This window comes from Trichechus manatus, unplaced genomic scaffold, assembly GCF_000243295.1.
Source record: "Trichechus manatus latirostris isolate Lorelei unplaced genomic scaffold, TriManLat1.0 scaffold00052, whole genome shotgun sequence".
NCBI lineage: Eukaryota > Metazoa > Chordata > Mammalia > Sirenia > Trichechidae > Trichechus > Trichechus manatus.
Genome location: NW_004443988.1, coordinates 644,853 through 661,678, shown reverse-complemented (window position 1 = coordinate 661,678; position 16,826 = coordinate 644,853).

The following is a 16,826-nucleotide window of genomic DNA, read 5'->3' as shown; positions in this document are numbered from 1 at the left end:
TTCAGAGCATAGAAAAAGATGGAATACTCCCAAACTCATTCTATGAAGCCAGCATAACCCTGATACCAAAATCAGGTAAAGACACCACAAAAAAAAAAAAAAATTACAGACCAATATCCTTCATGAACATAGATGCAAAAATCCTCAACAAATTCTAGACAATAGAATTCAGCAACATATCAAAAAAGTAACTCACCATGACCAAGTGGGATTCATACCAGCTATGCAGGGATGGGCCAACATTAGAAAAACTCAATGTAATCCATCACATAAATAAAACAAAATATAAGAACCACATAATCTAGGTACTAATGTGAAAACCGTGAAAGAGTAATGAGTAATATATATACATATATATATATATATATATATATATACACACATATCATTTCCCTCTTTGAGCCTACAATTTATTGTGGGGAATCCAACAAAAGACAAATAAGTAGCATGCATACTAATGAGTGTTTTGGAGAAAAATAAATTAGAAGAGAGAGAAGAAGTGCTTGAGTATTGTATAATATTAAAGAGGGTAATCAGGGAATACTTCATGGAGAAGGAACTATTTAAGCAAACATCTGAACGAGGTATAATTAGGGAAGCATTTATTTATCAAGCAGCTATTGTTTATCTGGTTCCTGAGGTAGTCAAATAAATGTAAGTCCTTTGTTTCTATATGATTTCAATCCCATTTTAAGCAGTAAACACCTTAAGCAAAAAACCCTATCTTATTGCTTGTATCTTTAGCATCTAGCACAGAGTCACATATAATGCTTATAAAAGGATGGATGAATGCATGAACGCATGAAAACAGAGGGAAGGCAGCTATGTGAATATGTATTTGCAAGCCAAGGAATGTCCAGGTCTATCTAAACTGGAAGAGACAAGAAAGGATCTTTCCCTAGAGCCTTCAGGAAGAACATGACCTGACCTATAGCCTAGGCTCCAGAACAATCCATTTCTGTTGTTATAAGCCAAGCAGTCTGTGATTCTTTGCTATGGCAGCCCTAGGAAACTGAGACAGGAGGAGTAGAAATACTACTGAGTACACTGGAAGTTCTTAATAACTATCTTGAGACACTTGGATTGTTTGAAAAGTTGTAATATGGGTGCCAGGTCAGTTTTAGAGAGCCAAAGGCTTTTCAAAGATACCTATATGGCTTCTGGAGACCCTATAATGACAAATGAGGCAGAGAGCTCTCAACTACTTTTTCTGAGCCTTTAGCTGATGTTCCATCCATCCTGGGTTGCAGCATACAGGGGGTCTAGGAGCAGCAGCTTTAGCTTGTTCAAGATCTTGAAGCACTCCTAGGCAGCAGAGGGGACCTGGAGAACAGAAGCACTTAGAACACTTACTGCCTTGAGAAGGCTTGCACTGAGTATACACATTGCAGATACAGTTCATTTCCATGTTTTCAACCTTTCTACCCAACTGTACGGTGAACTCCTGGATAATCTGTTATTCCTTCACATTCTTCACATTATGGAGTATAAGCATGGTCAGTAAATACTTGATAAGTGTATTTGGTAGGTTGGTTCATTAACTGGTAATTTAGTTGGTCAATTGAGCAGCACTGAGATAAAGAAAATAAAGCGTCCTAGATCAGTGAGAGCACATATCTCGATTTGAGTCTCAGAGTTTGAATCTGAAGTTCCCTGAATCCTAAATGAATCAGTTATTAAATTTTCATTGGTCTAGACCTAACTATCCACTAGTATATTCATTTGCAGACAAGATAAATTAATTCTGGATGATTTAAGCAGAAAAGACAGTTGGATAGAGAGCCAGAGTCAGGGATGTCCATCCAAGAACCTGCCCAAATCCCATGCAGACCTGATCTGATGAGAAAAGCACCACCACCAGCAGGACACCAGGCACTAAATCCTGCAGCTTGCACCACCAGCATTGCTTGCCCTGAACACTAGATGCCACCACCAGTATCACTACCACTGCTGCCCTGAAGACCATCCTCCCTGTAACATCCTCCTCTCGAGGTGGCCTGTTTAACATCTGTTTACCTTTTATAGTCAATCTTGTAAAGATGGTAAATTCCATTTTCTGGCTTCATTGGTTCACCTCACCTTCACTGTGCAACCCAAAGCATTCTGGCTTCTATCTCCACCACTCCACCATTGCTGCCCTTTTGCTACAATCTCAGTGACTTTCTAATTGGTAAATGCAGTGAACACTTTAAACTTTGATGTATTTGACACTGTTGATCACTCCTTTTTTCATTGACTCCTATTTTTCTAACCATACCTTAAAAGTTAGTATTCCGAAGGTTTTAATCCTTAACCTACTCCCTCTACATATCCTCGGGATTCAATCCACTCTTGTGATTTTTAACTACAGCCTACATTATAATAACACATATCACATATCTATATTTCTAGCCCTAAATTGTCTTCTGAGGTTTCTTATATATGCAAATTGTGGTAAACATCTCTAATTGGATATATCACAGTAACTTTAAAATTAACATATTTTAAATCCAACTTATCATACACTCCCAAATGTGATTTTCTTTTTGTGTTTCCTTACTCACTGAATAACACCATCATTCACTCAGTTTCACAGCCAGAAATCTAGTAGCCATCCTTTAATATTTCTCCTTGCTCACTTCCAAAACTAAATAAAACATGTCTCATATATTTATCTTTGTATATTCTCTTGAATCTGTTCAGTGGTAACTAATCAACTCTTAGTCCAAGCATTCACTGTAATTACTTGTGACATAGTCTCTATTCTAAACAGTCATCTCTGCCTGTCCTCTGAAGCATCTTTCCTCCCACTTCCATTCCAATTCCTGACACACTTCCTCTACACACTTGCCAAAATGATATAATTAAAAATGAAGTCACGTAATGTCTCTCTCTCACATTTAAAACCATTCAGTGGTTTCCTGTCTCTTCAGACACATATTTAAGCAACTTTCTCTCTCATTGCACTTCCACAATATGGAGCTAGTGTAGTTGTCTGCACGCCCTACGTGGTTTCAACCCTCTGGCATGCTATGCTGATTTCTTGAATGCACTTCTCTTTGCTGTAATTTCTTCTGTAAACCTAACTAATTCTTATTTATCTTTCAAGATACAGTTCAAGTATTACTTCCTCCAGGAAGTCTTCTTAGAACTCTCTGAATTGGGTAGTTTTTTTTTTCTTTCTTTACCCATATTATCAAGTGTATATCCTCTGCTGAGGTTTATACTAACACAGCAGTGCCCACCACCTGACTATTAACCCACTGAGGACAAAGAAGTTGTCCAAAGATGGTACATCTTTGTACCCTTGTGCAAATCATCTTGCAGACAATCCCTATATTTTTAGAACATGTGCTGTGGGCACTTCTTATATTCTGTGGCCTATGAACATAGAAGTCACTGGGTAGAAGAAGGTCAAGGAGTCTGCTCCAGGCAGTCCCTCAGCTTTGGCCTGTCTGTATGTTTCCCTGAATAGATAATTCCTAATTTGTATTATTCTTAATACAAATAATGATTGTCAAAACTCCCATGGCTTCCCTAAATAGATTAAAATAATCTAGAAAACAAACAAACAAATAAAGCTTTGAAATCAGGGTACCAGGTTTTGTAGGAACCAAGAACCCAATCAGTGGATACTAGAATATTCTATTGCCACCTTTATTTTTAACATCTACTTACTATATTTTTTACCTGTTTCATTTTTCTCTTTTGATGTCAGCTCTTTTATTTTGTCCTTAGTCCACATGGAGGAACTGATTGTCAACAGCTACAAAATTTAAATGCTCTTAGTTTCACCTAACCAGAACAAAATACATGTTCCTTTCATTTTGGTTCTAAAATCCTGAGGAAGAACTCTGATTTTTTGATTGGCATATTATGAGTCGGGTACGTCCCCTGGGGGACAGAGTTAAGTTACACTACCATAGCAGATCAGCGGCAACTTTGGAAGCAGAATGAAGGCGAAGATTGATTTACCAGGTTAAAGAAGGAAGGGATTGTGCTGGGCAGAAAAATAATAGCTATCCACCTCAATAATAATTCTTCACATATGTCCAGTATACTTCATAGCTTACAAAGTTATTTTTATAAAAGCAAATTCACAACTATTTTCTCATTTATCTCACGCGCAGCTGCTGTGATTTAAGGGATATTATCTTCATTTTACAGATGAGGAAACTAAGACTCAGAGAGAATAAGAAATCTAATCTGGCTCAAACAGCTAGTAAAGGTTACAGCTAAGATATGAGTCATTGCCTTCATTCTTTAATACAAATGCCTTGACATATTGATTAACTTCTGTGGACATCTGGGGAGCTCTGAAACTCAGTGTTGACTCTAATGTCAGGGCTGAACATGCTGCTAGGTGGGACACATATTATCCTATGGAATGTCACTCTTTTTGCTGCTTCTAAAAGTAAAATCTTATGTTTAAAAAGGAGGTATTAGTGAGATCTTTGCTACTATGAAATTGATATCCCTGTCTATCACTCTCTGGTGTTTGTCTGGAATTTAGACACTCCATGCTTATTAATTTTCACAGATACAGGTTATACCTCTGGAATTATTCATTCATTTGTTAAGTGTTTTTTGAGCACTTACAATGGACAAGTCTTTTTGCTTGGCCCTTTGGGAAAACATAAGACACAGTTCCTTCCACTGAAAAATTCAGTCATTTGGGCCAAACATGTATACTTGTAACTATTAAAAAAAAAAAATTACAAGTGATAAAGGTCAAGTAAGAGGCACAATCAAAATACGAAATTCAGGGGCAGGAAATTCACTGCGACAGCAGGATCAGGGAAGGTATCACTACAAAAGTGTCACTTAGGTGGGACGTAGGAAGAGGATAAGTAAAATTTTGCTGAAGATCATTCAAAAGCTGCTGAAGCACTATATCAACAGGGAACCTCCAGAAATTCAAGCCAGATTCAGAAGAGGACCGTGGAACCAGGAATATCATTGCTGAGGTCAGATGTATCATGGCTGTAAGCAGAGAATACCAGAAAGATATTTAACTGTGTTTTATTGACTATGCAAATGCATTTGACTGTGCAGATCATAACAAATTATGGATAAATTTTCAAAGAATGGGAGTTCCAGAACACTTAACTGTGCTCATGGGGAACCTCTTCATAGACCAAGAGGCAGTTGTTCAAACAGAACAAGGGGATACTCCGTGGTTTAAAGTCAGGAAAGGTGTGTGTCAGAACTGTATCACTTCACCATATTTATTCAATCTGTATGCTGAGCAAATAATCTGAGAAACTGGACCATATGAAGAAGTACAGGGCATTAGGATTGGAGGAAGATTCAGTAACAACCTGCGTTATGCAGATGACACAGCCTTGCTTGCTGAAAGTGAAGAGGACTTGAAGCACTTACAGATGAAGATCAAAGACCCCAGCCTTCAATATGGATTACACCTCAACATAAAGAAAACAAAAGTCCTCACAACTGGACCAATAAGCAACATCATGATAAATGGAGAAAAAATGGAAGTTGTCAAGGATTTCATTTTACTTGGATCTATAATCAACACTGATGGAAGCAGCGGTCAATAAATCAAATGACTCATTGTATTGGGCAAATCTGCTGCAAAAGACTTCTTTAAAGTGTTGAAAAGAAAAGATGTCACTTTGGGAAGGTGCCCCTGACCCAAGCCATGGTGTTTTCAATCACCTTATATGCACCGGACCATGAATAAGGAAGACCAAGGAAGAACTGATGCCTTTGAATTGTGGTGTTGGCAAAGAATACTGAATATACCATGAACTGCCAAAAGAATGGACATATCTGTCTTGGAAGAAGTACAGCCAGAATTCTCCTTAGAAGCAAGAATGGAGAGACTGTCTCACATACTTTGGACATCTTATCAGGAGGAATCCGGCCCTGGAGAAGGACATCATGCTTGGCAAAGTAGAGGGTCAGCAAAAAAGAGAAAGACCCTCAAGGAGATGAATTGACACAGTGGCTGCAACAATGGGCTCAAGCATGACAATGATTGTGAGAATGGTACAGGACCTGGTAGTGTTTCACTCTGTTGCACATAGGGTTGCTACGAGTTGGAATCGACTTGACAGTACTGACTGGATGGCACCTAACAACAACAACAACAGGAAGATAATGCTGGGTAATGTGGCTTTAGTGTAAAACAGACATGTTTGTATAGAGTGGGCTTCTCAAAGCTTGACTTAAGCCTGGGCCCTGTCTGGGTCCATCAGCTTAGGGACTCACAGTACATACTGACCATGGCTATGTATTCACAGGCATATTGATTGTTCTCTCCAACTCTTTGATATATTTTCCCTCTCATAAATGCCCACAAATCCTATTTTCTATTTATAGATGTATACAAGTCCTGTTTCATTCATGGAATATGTGTGTGTGTGTGTGTGTGTATGTGTGTGTGCCTACATACACAATCACACACGTATACCAAGGACTGGGATTTGCCATTATAAATGCTAAAATATTAGGACTATTCTGACCTTTGTTATAGTAAAAGTGTGTCTTTATAAGTAAGCAAATGATCTGGTGTTCTGTCCAATGGGACATTATGCATTTGTGTTGAAAATGTGAAAAAGAGGTATGCATGACTCCCTGAAACAGCCAGGTTCTTTGCAGTATCTTTCTAGTCACTCCTGCTTCTCTAGGGCAAAGGGGTAGGGAGTGTCTGAACTTAGGCCAAGCTGACTCTTGGGTTAAAGGCTACCGTTGGAGAAGCTTCTTGTGAATGTATATGATACCTCTCTTCAATATGTGAAATTATTGCATTCAGTCGTCAACAAATATATTTAAAGCAGCTACTATATGCTAGCTTATGTGGGTTACATTGTAATTGGGAAAAGAGCAATAATTGAAAAAACAAACAAATAAATCCCATAATTTCAAATAATGACGCATGCTCTGAGAAAAATAATGCAGGAACTGAGTTTAGATAAAAAAGGCTAGGAAAGACCTAAAGGTGATCAGAAAGAAGAGATAGGGTGATGCATATTGAATCTGAGGGAAAAGCATACTAGGTAGAGGGAAGAGCAAGGGAAAATGCCCAGGAACTGGAATAATCTTGGTGTGTTTGAGAAACGGCAAAACTGTTGAGAGAGCAGAATAAGTGAATGGAGAAGTAAAGGAGATGAGGTCAAAGAGATAGGAAGGGGACAGATCATGTGGACCCATGTAGTCCATGATCAGGAGTTTAGAATTTATTCTTGGTATGATGGGAAGCCAAAAAAATCTGTTGCCATCAAATCAATTCCAACTCATGGGGACCCCATGTTTACAGAGTAGAACTGCTCCATCGGATTTTCTTGGCTGTAGTCTTTACTGAAGCAGATCACCAGGTCTTTTTTCTGTGGCAGTGCTAGATAGGTTCAAACTACCAACCTTTAGGTTAGTAGTCAACACTGATTGCTGTAGTAGTCAACAAAATGCAGAAATAACTATGCTGGGCATGGGAGGGGTCTAGTGTGGAGCAGAGAGAGAAGTTTGGTGGCATTTGGCATGATCTAGGCTCAAACTAATGTAGTTGTTGTATAGATGCGAAGACGTGGAAGAACTTAGATTATATTAGAATGTAGACTTCAAAATGGACTGGAAGTGGGGAGTGAGAGAAAGAGCATTTGAGGATGACTCACTGATTTTTGGCCCAAGCAACTGGAGGAATGATGTATTGATATGGGAAACACAGAAGGATGAGCTGGATACAGTAGTGGTATACAGATTAAGATTCCTTGAGTGGGTATGTGAAATCTGAAACATTCACTTGGAGATGTAAGGTTCACTTCTGGAGCTCAGGGAAATTTGGTGAGTCTTCAGAATATAGATGTTATTTAAAATCAAGGGATTGGATGAGTGCACACAGAAAATGAAGCTCAAAACTGAGACTTGGGCCACTCAACCACAGAAGATATATACATATTTATGAAATAATTCTAGTTTAAACAAACCTTCGAAAAACTATGGGAATGTGTGTGCTGTATATTCTCAGTTTGCTCCTCCTGATCTATTCTCCACTGTTTTCTACTCTGCTCTGAATGACAGAAGCTGATATCTAAGTAGTGTTCAACTAGACGCCTTTGCTTGCTTGTTTCTATTTGGGTTAACCATTAGGAGAAACCAATAGGAGGATTGAGGGCAGAAGGGGAAAGAGGTCAGGGTGTTTATTTCCGTTGCTCCTGCAATATATGGCTATTGGCTGTGATAAATGCCTGTTCAGGATTGCAGGTAACTTTACAATTCCCAGAAGTTTGTTGTGAAATTAATTAATCCAATTTGACTCCATAGTCAAATGTGAAACACTTTCAGCAATCAAAGTGAACATTTGTCTCTGCTTAGAGGTTGAAGGGAAGAAATATATGGTAGTTTATTACTGTCTTCCTCACTAACCTAAAAGACCTACTTTCTCTGACACTTGGTTTTTTTGATGAATGTGTGTCCTTAGTACATTCCAGAAGTCCAGAAGTAAGACAGCATGGATGAAAAGCAAATGGGAACAGGGACCAGGGCTAGTTGGGGTAATTCTTTGGAACTTCGGGAGGAAAGATTAAAAAAACAATTATCTCTTTGAAAATATCCTACTCACAGAATTAGCCTGGGGAGAGAAATGACTCAAGGTTCCAGCATGGTCTTAACTTGGACTGCCACTTACTTCCAGGTTCTTCAGTGTTTTATGTGAAAAGGATACCAAAAGGACTTTGGGTTTGTTCCATTTTCAATCTGGTTATCCAGGAACAAAAGTGCTTTAAAGCATGAAGTTGGACTTATTCTGCTGCCTATTCTGTTCACACAACTGCCCTGGGAATTATGGAGTCTGTTTCTGTGGCAGGTCAGAAGTGTCAGCTGGACTGACAAAGGCAGTTAAAGCAATAAAACCCCCAAAGTGAAGAGATGGGCAACCTCCCTCCTGTGTGGTCCTCACACATCCTTGTAATGGATGATGCAAATTTGGCCAAGTAGGAAAGGATGATAGACTCTTTTGCATGTGTCTCATACTGACTCTAATGTTGTGATAGCCTCCCAGTTCCCTAATGTCCAGGGATGGTCATCAAGACCTTCTCTGAGAGCACTGGAGTGATTCTGGTTCAAACCATTCAGCAGTGAGTTCATCCTAACAAACTGGAGCTGATGGGCTCTGGCCTCCAGGTCAGATATTCTCCAAAGCCAGGGCTTTGAACAGGTTCCTTCTGGCTCGAACCCCTGCCGAGAATTTGTATTACTAACAAATTCCCTGCTGAGAATTTGCATTTCTAACAAGTTCCCAGGGAGTTATACATAAGAATCACCTGGGGATCTTGTTAAACTATAGATTCTGATTCAGTACATCTGGTGTGGAACTGCAAATTCTCATTTCGATTCAGTATATCTGGGGTGGAACTGAAAATTCTCAGCAGGGAACTTGTTAGAAATGCAAATTCTCAGCAGGGGTTTGAACTGGAAACACTTCTAAGCTCTGTCTAAAGCAACACTAATTCCATTCCATCTCCTGATGACTCCCAGGAGTCTCAGCTGTGCCTGTGATTGATTTCTCCCAACACTGCTACCCAGACACATTCATTTCAGCCAGAAGCTGATGTGCTTGTTCACTGTGGCTGTGTTAAACCCTTAGCAGTGGAAAAGATGTTCTCTCCCTGTCTGAATGCAGGAAATAAGTTGAATTTTTGAATTAAAGTCATTTTGCAAAATGCATGCTTAGGAAGACCAGTCTCTGAAATCATAAAAACTAGATATCTTTTCAGCGATGACTTTGCCCCCAGGCTATTTCTCTGGGATGTTACTATCTGCAAACAAACCAAACTCAGGAAAAGTGAGTGAGATGGCATTGATTTAGGTGTCATTCTCTCTTTTACAGAAGCTATGACATAGACTGTGAGTCGGAATCAACTTGACAACAATGAGGTTTTTTTTTTTTTTTATGACATAGACAGTCTCTGTACCAACCAGGTAGGCCTTGGCTTATGTGTAATATATACCTGGGCCAAATATTCAGTTTTGGTCAAACCATGAGTTCTATTTGTTTTTCACTTAAATTTCTATTTGATTATCTGAGGGGATTAATAGCTGCTAGTCCTTTAGAGAAGCAAAGTGATGAGGCCGGAGAGTAGGGTTTGAGTCCTGCTTTCACCATTGACTGGCAGTAAGGTCCTGGTCAGATTATTCACTGTCTTTATATATCAAAATGATTATAGTAACAATAGCAACAACAAAACCAAACCCTTTGCCATTGAGTCGATTCCCACTCATAGTGACCCTATAGGACAGAGTAGAACTTTCCCACAGGGTTTGCAAGGATTCAAACTGCCGATCTTTTCATTAGCAGCCATAGCTCTTAACCACTGTGCCACCAGGGCTCCGTAATAACCGTATGTATTATTTATAGTAATTTATGCTATGGTGTATATGAAATGAGTTATTTCACGAGAAAGAATTTTTTAAATACTTTTTGCAAATATTAAACCTTTACTTTAAAAAAAAATAATAATAATAACAAACTAGTGTGATGATAGCATTTTTAAATGACACTTTGGGCTACAAAATACCAGACGGCAGCTTCTGTTCAGTATTCAGAACAGAGCAATATGTTAATAGAGGCAACTTAAAGGAATTAGAAGTTGACGGACTAAGCAAAATAATCATTTAAGAATGTTATGGGTGATTGGATAAAAGAAATTTAAGTTTTTCTTAGACTCTAAGATTCACTAAGGGTTGGAGGAAGCTTTAGAGCCTCTGCTTACCCAATAAAGAGCTTTTGAGGTCAGCAAAGAGGGAACTCAAGAAGATTTTTTTAAGCTTGACCTTTCATCTTTGATGGAAATGTTACAAGACTATTTTCACATTGCCTTTGTATTCCAGCTACTTGTCAGTGGTCTTGTGGGCAGAGACCAGTTCATGTCTCCTCAAGCAATTAGCACAGTAGAGGGCACAAGGAAGGTGTTTGATAAGGGCCTGTTGATTGATCTGCTTGATTCATTTTAGTTCCATTCCTGAATAGAATGCAAAATGCTATTTCCTGCCAAAAACATGGCATTGCGTTTGAGCTGATTTTAATTCTAAATATTTTTATGGATTCAGTATAGTTTATCTGGTAAATTGCTCTAACGACTCCCTCCCACAGCGTGACAGTCACTCTGACCCGCCTTGCTGTTCTCACATTAGAACAGACTCCATTCTCCAGCACCTACGTTTATTAAAGATGGATGAAATAACACTCAGCACTTCCACCTAAACTTAAATTTGCTGCTGTAATACAAATAACTGTCTAGTGTTCCTTATCCATTTTCTTCTATTAATAATACATTAAACCTGTTATAAAAAACTCAGAGAAAAAAGAAAAAACAAAGATGATAATGATTTCTTGACAGATCTTGAACGAAAGACTTTAAAGCAGCTTTAACAGAGCTTGACACACCATCTTTAATATGCAAGTACCTTCTATTTCCCAGTCTTTTCATACTTAACTGAGAAGTCCCACTTAGGGATGAAGAAAAGAGTTTAATGAACCTCCTCCCCAGAATCATTAATTCAAAATATCAGATGTTGATTATGCATTTTTTTTTTTTTGGTGGTATGTATTCTCTCTGGTGATGTCTGCATAGAAATAGACTGAATAGCCATGTTTTGTGAATAGAACTCACACTGTCCAAATTGGAATGTTTTATTAATTACAGTTCTTAAAAGATATTGAACATTGGAGGGCGTAGATCAAGAAATAAATAATACATACTCTTGAAATGGCCCTCAGATGAGTAGCTATTCTCTTTATAAATATTACAAACCTCACAGGATCCCGTAGGTAGACACAATATTCAACATACATAACAATGAACAACAAAACAGCATTTTAATTTAAACCAGAGTAGCCCTAGTTTTGGCTTGCATATCCTGTTAATACAATATTCCCTTGAGTCTTATGAACTAGGCTATTAGTAGCTTCAAATAATAGATGATTATCTTGAGATGCAACAATCGAACCATGCAGTGGTACATTTGGTTACTATCAGTGAATGAATGATATGAAATAGAAGAGATGATCTCTATGCAGGCAGATCGGGAGCAGCATTTTAGCATCATGTCTAGTATTATTGCTCATCTAATCTAACAGCTGAACTTATTTTGGACATACAAGTGTTTATCATTTACCTATAAAAACAGAATCGGGGTATTTTGGAAATGTAGAAAATATTTTTGATTGCATTTATTCTTTAGTAAGAATTAGAATGGCATACATTAGCACTGTGAAACTAATTGCTCTAATTAGCAAATGTTATCAGTGACTAACACAGAGCATTTTATTTTACACGGCTGTCATTAATAATTTGTTTTAAACTATAAAGAAGAAGAAAGAAAAGGAAAATGAGCCTCCAAGTAACCATGAGTGTGTCCACTGGGTCATCTTAGACCAGAGTGGCCAATCCTCCTTGTTCTCTGACTTTTGGCTCCAGCTACTGAGAACTGGGGTTGGTAGTAGGGTTCCCCATGTTCATGGAACCCCCTCTTCTGAGCAGCTCCCACATCTCTGGTTGCTGTTTTCACACTGACCCCCTGCTATCTTTATAGGTAATCATCTATCAACACATTGCAGGCTTGGCTTTTCAAGTACAATGAAACCATGTCTTATTCGTTTCTAAATGACCAATATCTGAGCTTGGAACAGTGTCTTTACATGATGGTAAAACAAACAAACAAAAAATAATTGCCATTATGTCAATCCCAACTCATGGTGACCCCATTTGTGTCAGAGCAGAACTGTGTTTCATAGGGTTTTCATTGATTTTTTAGAAGTAAATCACCAGGCCTTTCTTCTAAGGCTCCTCTAGGTAGACTCAAACCTCCAGTCTTTTTGTTAGCAACCAAGGGAGTTAACCTTTTGCATGATCTGGAGGAAGTTAACGTTTTGTACCACCCAGGGACTACTGTAAAATGGTTGTTGTTGTTAGGTGCTGTGGAGTCAATTTTTGATTCAGAGTGACCCCATGTGACAGAGTAAAACTGCCCCATAGGGTTTTCTAGGCTATAATCTTTACAGAAGCAGATCGATTGTCAGGTCAGGTCTTTCTCCCATGGAGCTGCTGGGTGGGTTTGAACCGTCAGTCTTTTCAGTCAGCAACCAACAACTTAACGCTTGCACCAGTAGGTTCACAAAAAAGATAAGTTGACTGATAGACTGTATATGAATTACAAATCGATTTGATCACACAGTTTCTTTTTTCCTTTTTCTCTACAAAATTAGCAAAAAGACATCTGCTTATATTTAAGTAGAAATGATGCATCTTATATTTCTAGTTCCTGACCTTTCTCAGATTGTAATAAAAGCAAATAGCCTCATAAGATCTCTTACTTATGAGAATCATACTTATGAGAAGATACATTTTGCTTCATTTCACTGAATGTTTTTCAACTCCTACTATGAGCAAGTCACTAAGAATTTGAAAATGTATGATGTGAAATTGTTCTCAAGTTAAATTCTTGGACAATACAGATATAGATGTAAAATAGAAGAAAAAATAGATATGATAGAATTAAAGAGTTTCAAATAAACTCACAATAGACTTGCGGTAGTCCGAACCACCAACATTCAGGGTTTTACATACCTTGTTGAACTCACAAAGTTCCTTGAGTACAAGATCTATGTTTTTATTTCCTCTTGTATCCCAATTCCCAGAAATTCCTACAAAGAAAATCATAGTATCATACATTTGTCCAAAGCAGAGACTCTCTAGAAATTTCTTTTTTTATCCTGGTATTATTTTTTGTAGTTCCACAAACCAGTAACTGACTTACATAGCCAAACTATACAGTAGGATTAACTGATTTAGATTCACATTTTTACTCTCACTGTGTGACTGGTACCTGAGTGGAATAACACATGGAGGTCAAGAGGCAGATGTTCTCTTACAAATTATTCAACTTATTCAAAAGGAGTAAGGTGTTTGGCAAGGAAGGAAATAAACTCTGAAATGTAATGATACTCTGATTATTTCATATCTTGAAATACTTAATTCTCAAATAAATTGAAAATTCTACAAAAATAAAAAATATTAACGTATATTGAATGACTAGTTGAATGGAGGAATATTCTCTGTATTTATGTACATTAGAGACGACAACAGCACCGGGCATAAAATAATTGCAAAAAAAAAAAAGAAAGTGAACGTTGTTGAATTTGCTGCTAAATTCACATATCTGTCTTGATCTTTTGTTGGGGCAGGGGAGAGAGGCCTGCATCTTTGAACAGCAGGGCTGCAAATGAAGTTACAATAGAATTGCAAACATCACAAATCAAAGTAAATTTTTTTCTGAAACCAATCACATTTCAGTGTTTAGTAAGGTTGCTTCTCCACTATCATTTCCAAGCACTTCATGTTGAGTACTGTGTGTGATTTGGTTGGAATCCTTCTCCTATCGTGTATGTGTGTGTGTGTGTGTGTGTGTGTGTGGAGTGTGATTTAAAGTAAGCAAACCCTTCCCAGGAGCTAGATCAGAAATGCCCAGAGAGTGGTACTGGGTCTCTGGGAGGTACTCTGTTCCACAGCAATTTTTGAATCCTTTTTCCAATGCATGGAGGTAACTAACAACTTAACAAATACCCAACTGATTTTCTCTTTTATAAGGTAAGTGCTCTCTGTGAATCAGAATGATCATCCCCAAATCTTTGTTAAACTCGTCCCGGGTCGTGCTTAAAGAGCACGATCTGGTGTTATATTCTTGATTATTCTCGGTATGTGTATTGTGCTGAGAATATTGGCAATCTGGACAAGTCACTCTCATCCCTCTTGCATTACTTTCCACAGCCTCAGACAATATGCCCACACTTTCCTGCCTAACAGAGTCCTTTTAATCTTAATTTTTTTTTTTTCATTAGGAAACCCCACAGTGAAGAGGCAAAAAATTGAACCCAGCTCTAATCTAGATTCATGAATCTACAGTGGCCAAAGCACTTCAAATAAACCCAAGTCTCTGCTGTCTACAGGAGTGTAGTTAGTACACTGACTTGGGCAAGTCACAAAAATTCTCTGCACCTCAGTTTACTGAGCTATAAAATGGGACCAATGATGATGCTTATCTTAGAGGATCATTGTAAAGATTAAATAAGTAAATATATGGTAAGCACCTAGAGCACTACTGGATAGATATGTAGCATCAAATACTTCTGAGCTATACTGCTGATGGTGCTTACTGAGCACCCAGTGTGGAGTTGAGTAGAGACCCACCATGTTATTATAAGGCGACTGAGAAATCCCTGAGCCCCAGGAGACCAGGAGCTTGACAAGCACTTTCCTAATCCCTGCTTCAATGATTACCCTCTCTCTTCTCTAGGAAGATTCACTTAATGTGGACCTGTGAAACCATCTTCTCCCTGAAGCCTTTCCTGATTTCTCCAGGCCACATTGATCTCCTCTCCCAGACTCTCCAATGCAGGTAATCTGCACCATACAACTTCCCCACATTGTCTCTTATAATGCTCCCAGTTGTTCCAAGTGCTGCCCCACCTAGACTAGAGTCCCGCTGGCCTTTGGTGTTTTACAGAACCTGAAATGGAGCTCACACCTGCAGGGTAGATTAAGACTTGTTAAGGCAGTATCTGAAGGGAGGTGTGTGTCTGTGTGGTATTTGAGTGGAGGGAGCGAGATATTACCTCTTCTGACAAATGTGGGCACCAGTATTTGATGATAATTGCACATCGTATCCTCCTCCCCCTACAATCTGTATTTAGCAATCCCTGAAGGGGTTTTCAGAACTGTATATAAAGCAATAAAGATTCAATAACAATGACTAAACCCCATTTATAGAAATAACTCTATGTGGTTTTCTAACTTAAGCATAATTATGTATTTAGCAAACTACAAATTGATGCTGGAAGTGTGCAGAGACACTTCTTTCATTGTTAAAGCACGGCAGAGGCTTTCAAACTATTTTATTCTATTTGTATTATATTCTGTACTTTTTACGCACATACCTCTTTCTTCTAACAAAATCTTATGCTGAGAACCAAATACATAAACAAAAGTAATAGAGAGAAAGACTGTGAGGGAGAGGGAGCGAGTGAGGGAGGCCAGAGCTGCTCCATCTAAAGAAAGAGTACGGAGTGGTGGTCCTAAGGCTGACTCAGTCATCCTCCCTTCATCCCCAGGGCCACCTCCATGGCTATTTAGGACTCAGTGGGACATTTTGACTTTAACAAGAATGATCTCTGGAGACCTGAGGTCTGAGTTCAACTCTTAGTTATGCCACTTATATCCAAGAAAACTCTGGGCAAGTCTTTCGACATCTATGAGCTACAAAATAAAGATAGTAGTAGTTAATATACTTCAAGAGCAAATATTTGTATAGAATATAGCATGCGCTCCTACAAAGCACCTACTCTTGTTCTTTTCTGTGTTTCATGTCACTGGGGGTCTTGTGTTATAGAAACTACATCCTTGTTTACCATGATTGTCTCAGGCCCTAGTAGAGAGGATAGAGAAATTGGCCTGTAAACCATTTATACTTACTGTTCCCAAGTCCTCACCTGCTTTACTACAGGAAGTCCAACCTTTTACAGGGTGACATCGCTCTAAGACTCAGAAATTCTTAGAAGGAAAGACGGGCCTTCTAGTTGTTATTCACTGCTATAACTCAAGCTTAGTGTACTAAGTGAGCCGCCAAGGTAGTGCTGCAAGTCTGTTTCTCTAGTCAGTGAATTTTTTTTTCACTCTCACGTTTTCCTAAAAATAGTCTATCACTTAAGCTGATAATCACGCACAATACAAATGTACCTCAATATAAGAAAAACTTTTCACTATCCAGGCAAAGGGAGGCATATGGTTTTTCATTAATACTTGAAGCTGGGTTTCACAGGAGGGTTGTCTAAA